This window comes from Homarus americanus, unplaced genomic scaffold (assembly GCF_018991925.1).
Source record: "Homarus americanus isolate GMGI-L3 unplaced genomic scaffold, GMGI_Hamer_2.0 scaffold32929, whole genome shotgun sequence".
Lineage (NCBI taxonomy): Eukaryota > Metazoa > Arthropoda > Malacostraca > Decapoda > Nephropidae > Homarus > Homarus americanus.
In genome coordinates, this window is record NW_024737097.1 from 4,063,603 (window position 1) to 4,071,263 (window position 7,661).

General features: G+C 42.1%; 1 non-coding gene across 1 annotated transcript; it reads right to left on the reverse strand.

The window, feature by feature from the left end:
* Positions 1–7,366: 7,366 nt before the first annotated feature.
* Trnal-uaa lies at positions 7,367–7,448 on the reverse strand. The gene has a single exon. It is a non-coding gene; the product is annotated as a tRNA-Leu (tRNA).
* Positions 7,449–7,661: the final 213 nt, after the last annotated feature.

A 7,661-nucleotide genomic window follows, 5' to 3' on the forward strand; every position in this document is an offset into this window, starting at 1 on the left:
TGACAGTGACAAGTGAAGGTGACAGTAACAAGTGAAGGTGACAGGAAGAGCGGGCATTGGCAGGTGAAAGTGACAGTGAGAAGTGACAGTGACGAGTTGAAAGTTGACAGGATAAATAACAGCCCACAAAAGCATCTGGCAGTGACATGAGCAGCTGACAGGAAGGACTTGACATCAGCCAAGGTCCAGGATGTCATGTCAGGACTACTGGGTGGAGTTGACGTCTTTGCTGTCAGCTTCTGCTAAACGTCACAGCGTATTCAGGTAAGTCACAGCTAATTACTATAACATTTACCTGTGTGTGTCAGGTTGTTGTTTCCGCCCCAATATCTATCTATCACTCTATCTATCTATCTATCTATCTCTATCTATCTATCTATCTATCTCACTTTTACTTGATGTTAAGTTAGGTTAGATTAGGTTACGTTACGTTAGGTGTTAACTAATGAAGTTTTAACCTAACTAATCCGTATCTAACTCGGCTTAACTCAGCTTAATTCCCCCACAGGTAATGCTAGGATGTTTAATCATAAGGTGAAATAAGCTGAGGGGGAGGAACTATTATTTTTAGGTGAATCGAAAAAAAATAGAAAGAGGAAAGTTACGTTACAGATTATCTTAAGAATTATATGAAGTCTTTTAGGAGTAATGGCTCGGGATTTTAATTACCTTACACTGGCGCATGGGGCAGGTAGGATGCTGGTGGTGGTGGTATGGTGGGGGTAGTTATGGTGGTGGTAGTTATGGTGGTGGTAGTTATGGTGGTGGTATGGTGGGGGTAGTTATGGTGGTGGTATGTTATGGTGGTGGTAGATGGTGGTGGTAATTGGTGGTGGTGGTAGTTATGGTGGTGGTATGGTGGTGGAGGTTATGTGGTGGAGGTTATTGTGGTGGGTTATGGTGGTGGTAATTATGGTGGTGGTAGTGGTGGTAGTTATGGTGGTGGTAATTATGGTGGTGGTAGTATGGGGTGGTGGTGGTTTATGGTGGTGGTATTTATGGCGGTGGTAATGGTGGTGGGTAATTATGGTGGTGGTAGTTATGGTGGTGGTAATTATGGTGGTGGTAGTTATGGTGGTGGTAGTTATGGTGGTGGTAGTTATGGTGGTGGTAGTTATGGTGGTGGTAATTATGGTGGTGGTAGTTATGGTGGTGGTAATTATGGTGGTGGTAGTTATGGTGGTGGTAGTTATGGTGGTGGTAATTATGGTGGTGGTAATTATGGTGGTGTAAGTCATGGTATGGAAGATCTCGTGACGGAAGTTTGGTAATTCTTTCATAAAAAATTACTTCCGGTTCATCCTCACTCAGCATTCGATGACGTCAGACCCTCACCAGATTATCCTAACTACCACCAAATCCTTCATAAAAATATAAGAATATTTAACCGTGAAAGTAATGATCATGTTATATTCATCATAAGAAATAATCGTATACATATTTAACAAAGAAGACAATTTTAAAGTCACGATGTCTGCATATAAATATTCGTATAAATATTTATAAACACAAAACAAATGCTAGTGTAATTAATGGTGTCTGTGGACTTCAACACGATTGTCAGGACCACACAGGCGCTCAAATTAACCCCGAATTTATGTTTTGCAGCACAGATAATAATAGTAATTAACCACTCGTCTTATGAACCTTCCCTGTTATTAGGAGCCATTGATTATCTTGATGCCACACATGCGCAGTTATTAAAAAAGTACGGGAGATTTATTTTCTAGGGGGGGATTTTCTGCATTTCATGGTTGATCAGTTTGGTGGGGATTATTTCATTAGTGGTAAGTGCTGGGGGAACTGTTGTGTTGCTGAAGTTATATATTGACTAGTGTATTTTGAGGTGTGTGTGTGTGTGTGTGTAAGGGTCAGGTCAAGGTTCGCATTTTGCATGACGATAGCTTATGAGTTTATTGACACGTTATAAACGTCTTCTCTTACACACACACACACACACATACAAACTCACATGTAGTCTGAGTCACAACCCACAAAGAGTACATTACTCAATACACCTGTACACGTGTTTTTATAAGAACCACAGGTGTGTTGTGTACACAGACTCCCCTAAATATCCTCCAAGGAATATATTGATTGTTATATTTCCAGTTAGTTGTGTGTGTGTGTCTGTATCCATACAGTGTTTATAAAAGTTTGCCTGTGTTGTCAGCATTAACCTTTTCCAGTTTACATGAGCGCATTGTTACCTGGTTACCATGGTGACGGCGTCGCCTAATGATCTGGCCTGTCCTCGTAACTCTCGCCTAATTTTCCACATCATCTCGACCCATCTTAAAATTTATCCTGACGATTTTTTAGTATTATAAGATTACCTGACATCCCCTCTAACTTGTTATTTGCCCCAAAATAGAATAATTCTGCGGCGAGGCGTGAGGGAAGTTGGCGCGGGGGTGGGTGAGGTGTAGTGAGGTAAAGTGAGGGAGGGGAGTTGGTTGGTGGTAGTGGGTGGCGCGCGCTCTTGCCTGACGCTCTACGCTACATCACTCCTCCGGCCCACACAACCACCTCCTTACCGCCGCGACATTAACTAATTCAAAGGCATTTTACTGCCAAGTTAAACGAAAAAAAATATATCTTTTCTTACATTACAGTGTATTAGTGTAGAGAATATAGAAATTTAACCCAAGTATGTAAGTAAGTTAGTGCATTGAACCATCTGTGTGTGTATGTGTGTTTGTGTGTATATATGACCACAGGTGGTAATGTAGTGGTGATATAGCTTACTTCCGCCAGCTGGTTGACGGCACGACAGCCATCTGCCATCATTCACACGCCCTCTAGTGAAGGAAAACAGGATATGTACAGTAACGGTAATTAATGACACTGAAAATAATGTGTTTTTTGTTGTTGTTGATTAGAGCGTTCAAAGTGTGTGTGTGTCATTGCAAGGATTCAAAGTTGGCATAACACTGATTTCTTGACACACACACACACACACTTTGAACACTTAATAATTATGGTCCTTTAAAACCGACTTGTAGATATATAATTAATTATTTACCTTATAAACGAATTTGTTATATAATTGATTCCTTATAAATATTCAATAATAATGAATGACTGCCGTAGTTACTTATACTAAATGTGCTATAACACTAAATTATGCTGCCGTAGTGATTATACTAAACTTTACAGGCGTAGTTATACCGAGTACCTGCGCTATTATACTAAGTTATACTGCCATAGATATTATTACTAACTACTATAGCTAAATTAAACAAAAACAAACTTTATATACGCAAGGTTTCGTAGGTCAAGTTAGGTTTGGTTAGGTTAGGTTTGGCTAGGTTAGTTATAATTTGTAGTAGTAATAAAACAGTATAGTGTTATGTGAGCGTGTTTGGTTGTGCGGCAGTGAGGGGAAGTGGTGAGGGGAGGGGATGAGAGGGGAGGGGAAGAGGGTGAGGGGAGTCTATGGCATTAGATGGCTCTGTTCGTATACCGCAGGATTCTTCCCCTCTCTCACACTCCCCTCTCACCCATTCACTCTCACCCACTCACTCCCTTCTCACCCATTCACTTTCCCCTCTCACTAACTCATACTTTCCCCTCTCTATCACTCACTCACTCTCCCCTCTGGTAAAGTTCAGTTAAGTTAGATTTGGTTAGGTTAAGGTTAGGCCAAGTTAGGTTAGGTAAGAGTAAAAGGGAGCACAGGTAATGGGTAAGGTGAGCACAGGTAATGGGTAGGGGGGAACACAGGTAATGGGTAAGGTGAGCACAGGTAATGGGTAGGGGGGAACACAGGTAATGGGTAAGCAGATCACAGGTAATGGGTAGGGAGGAACACAGGTAATGGGTAACGTGAACACAGGTAATGGGTAAATAGATCACAGGTAATAGGTAGGGGGAACACAGGTAATGGGTAAGGGGGAACACAGGTAATGGGTAAGCAGATCACAGGTAATGGGTAAGGGAAGCACAGGTAATGGGTAGGGGTAGCACAGGTACGGGTAGGGAACACAGGTAATGGGTAACGTGAACACAGGTAATGGGTAAACAGATCACAGGTAATGGGTAAGGGAGCACAGGTAATGGGTAACGTGAACACAGGTAATGGGTGTGATCACAGGTAATGGGTAAGGTGAGCACAGGTAATGGGTAGGGAACACAGGTAATGGGTAACGAACACAGGTGATGGGTAAATAGATCACAGGTAATGGGTAAGGTGAGCACAGGTAATGGGTAGGGGTAGCACAGGTAATGGGTATGGGGAGCACAGGTAATGGGTAAGGGGGAACACAGGTAATGGGTAAGGGGAGCACAGGTTATGGGTAGGGGTAGCACAGGTAATGGGTATGGGGAGCACAGGTAATGGGTAAGGAGGAACACAGGTAATGGGTAAGGGGGAACACAGGTAATGGGTAAGGGGAACACAGGTAATGGGTAAGGGGAGCACAGGTAATGGGGGAATGACGTGAGGGGTGACTTACCGTGTGCGTGGTAATCAGTAACTTTATTTAAGGATTAGGAAACCAATCACTGTTTATGTATGTATGTATGTGTGTGTGTGTGTGTATTTATGTATGTCTGTATGGATGTGTGCATGTGTGTGTGTGTACGTGTTTGTGATTATTTGACCATCTTGTTTACACTGTTTCCTCTTCACCATCTTGTTTACATTGTTACTCCCTTGTTTACACTGTTTCCTCGTCGTCGCCATATTGTTTACCTTGTCACCTGGACCACAGCATCGGCTCAGACCAACCAATCATAAGAGGATTTAGGAGCGTCTGTTGCGTTGGCTCTTTGGTGATTGGTCGAATGAGGATTAGGAGCCCGAGGATGGGAGTTTAATGAGATGTATCTGCTTGTGTGTGTTTGTTTATGCTTGTTGTGGAGGGGGGGGTATTGATTATGTCCTTTGTCTGTCTGTCTGGGGGCTCTCTCTGACTCACCATCGCATGACAGAAAGAAAGAAAGAGAGAGAAGATAATTTTTCTTCTTTTCGTTTGACTGTTTCAATTTATAATGCTCACGTAGTCCACACACACACACACACACACACACACACACACACACACACACACACACACACACACACACACACACACACACACACACACACATCTGGTTCCCTGTCGTCTTGTAATATAAACAACAGGTATCCATTAACCTAACGACGGGCTTTGATTGGCTGATTCCTGACCAATGAGCGATGAATAACAATCACAACAAGATGGCGCACGAGAGTTGATGATTGATAAGAAAGATCTATTTAATTGTATTTAATTAGACAAGTAAAATGATGATTTAATTCAATTCTTTCTTTCTCTTGTATCTTATGATTGTAATCTTTAAGGAGTAGATTAACCTGGGGAAAAATCGTAGTTGTTGTCTATCAGTATAACAGGTATGAGTCGATCACCCTAGGAAAAAAAATACCGAGTCCATCCCTGTTGTCGAAGTGTAGGAACATCAGGGTACCAGGATAAGGAGTCGATCACCCTAGGAAAAAAAAATACGTTGTCTATATGAGGGGTACAGATATAGAGACGATCATCCTAGGATAAAAATGAGTCCATACCTGTTGTCGAAGTGTAGGAACATCAGGGTACCAGGATAAGGAGTCGATCACCCTAGGAAAAAAAAATACGTTGTCTATATGAGGGGTACAGATATAGAGACGATCATCCTAGGATAAAAATGAGTCCATACCTGCTGTCGAAGTGTAAGAACATCAGGGTACCAGACGGTCATCATCCCCTCGCGTGTTGACAAGTATTTTCAGCAAAGACAAAAACCAAAAAAAAATATCCCACTGTTTTAATCCCATCAAACCTGCACTAAGTTATCACACAACCTCCTGGGTACACCTCCGATCACAACTATAACCTTTATGTTCCGGGTTATTGTGGTTTAGTAGAGAAGAAAGGAAGTTTTTTTGGGGGGGTTAGGGTAGGTTAGGTCAGGTTAGGGTAGGTATAGGTTAGGGTAGGGTAGGGTAGGGTAGGTCTGGTTAGGGTAGGGTAGGTATAGGTTAGGGTTAGATTAGGTTGAAATTTATAAACTCTGCCATTCAATTATGGATATTTGAGCTGACTTGACCTCACCTGACCTTCCTGGAGAGTTCTTGATCTCTCTGAAGAGTTCTTGGCCTCCTTGGAGAGTTCTTGACGTCCCTGAATAGTTATTGACCTCCGGAGAGTTAATGACCTCCCTGGAAAGTCCTTGACCTCTCGGAGAGTTCTTGAACCCCCCCCCCCCCATTACGTGGCGAGAGAGAACGAAAAACTCCAATTTATCGGCCTCTCGCCCCATGTTTTTTTCTTTGAGCGAATCAGCCAATGAGAAGCCTTTGTTTTTCTTGTTGAGCGAATCAGCCAATCAGATGACGTTGTTTTCATCCGGTGCATATAACAGAGGGAACCGACCGTGTTTATATTTCAGTTAGTTTGACAGGGAGTTGGTTAAGGATAAATTGAGAATACATTGATAATAAATTCATCTGTCAAGTAATAAATTGATAATAAATTCACCTGTCAAGTAATAAATTCATAATAAATTCACCTGTCAAGTAATAAATTCATAATAAATTCACCTGTCAAGTAATAAATTTCTTGTATCTCTTACCTTTAACCATACAGGTATTTAATTAACACTAATTAATTAACACAGAAGCACAGGTACAATATTTAACTCTATTTAGTGACGCTTGTGTGATTCTGTCGACAATTAGGCGATTCGTGGTGTGTGTGTGTGTACGTGTGTGTGTGTGTGTGCATGTGTGTGTGTGTGTGTGTGTGCATGTGTGTGTGTGTGTGTGTGTGTGTGCATGTGTGTGTGTGTGTGTGTGTGTGTGTGTGCATGTGTGTGTGTGTGTGTGTGTGTGCATGTGTGTGTGTGTGTGTGTGTGTGTGTGTGTGTGTGCATATGTGTGTGTTTTATGTGTGTGTGTGCATGTGTGTGTGTGTGTGCATGTATGTGTGCATGTGTGTGTATGTGTTTGAGTCTGTTTGATATAAATATACCTAATATAATACATTCGTTCATGCCATATGCGTGAGACAGTACCAAATCATGACCGTCTCTTGTCCACGCACATGAGTTAAACACAGTCATGACAGTTTACAAATATCATGTTATCTCATTTTTTTATCAACATTACCCACCTGAGCGGCCACCGATCCTACTATAGCACTCGGTAGCCTATTCCACATATCCACAACTCTATTACCAAACCAGTGCTTGCCTATATCCTTTCTGAATCGGAATTTATCTAATTTAAAGCCATTTGTTCTAGTTATTTCGTTATTACTGAGCTTCAGAACATCTTCCATTTTACCCTTGTTAATCCCACTTACCCACTTGTACACCTCTATCATATCTCCCCTAAAAGTTTCTGCGCGAATGGGATTCGAACCCATGAAGGCAGAGCCCATTAGATTTTAAGTCTAACTCCTTAACCACTCGGACACCGCGCTCTCCTAATTACTCGGACACCGCGCTCGCCTTAATTACTCGGACACCGCGCTCGCCTTAATTACTCGGTCACCGCGCTCTCCTTAATTACTCGGTCACCGCGCTCTCAAGTTTAATGGCTTCACCTGATGATAGACACCCCCTAACTTATTCCACCTGTACCTGATGATTGAACACCCTTACGTTACCTGTGGGATTAGGTTAGGTTAGGTTTT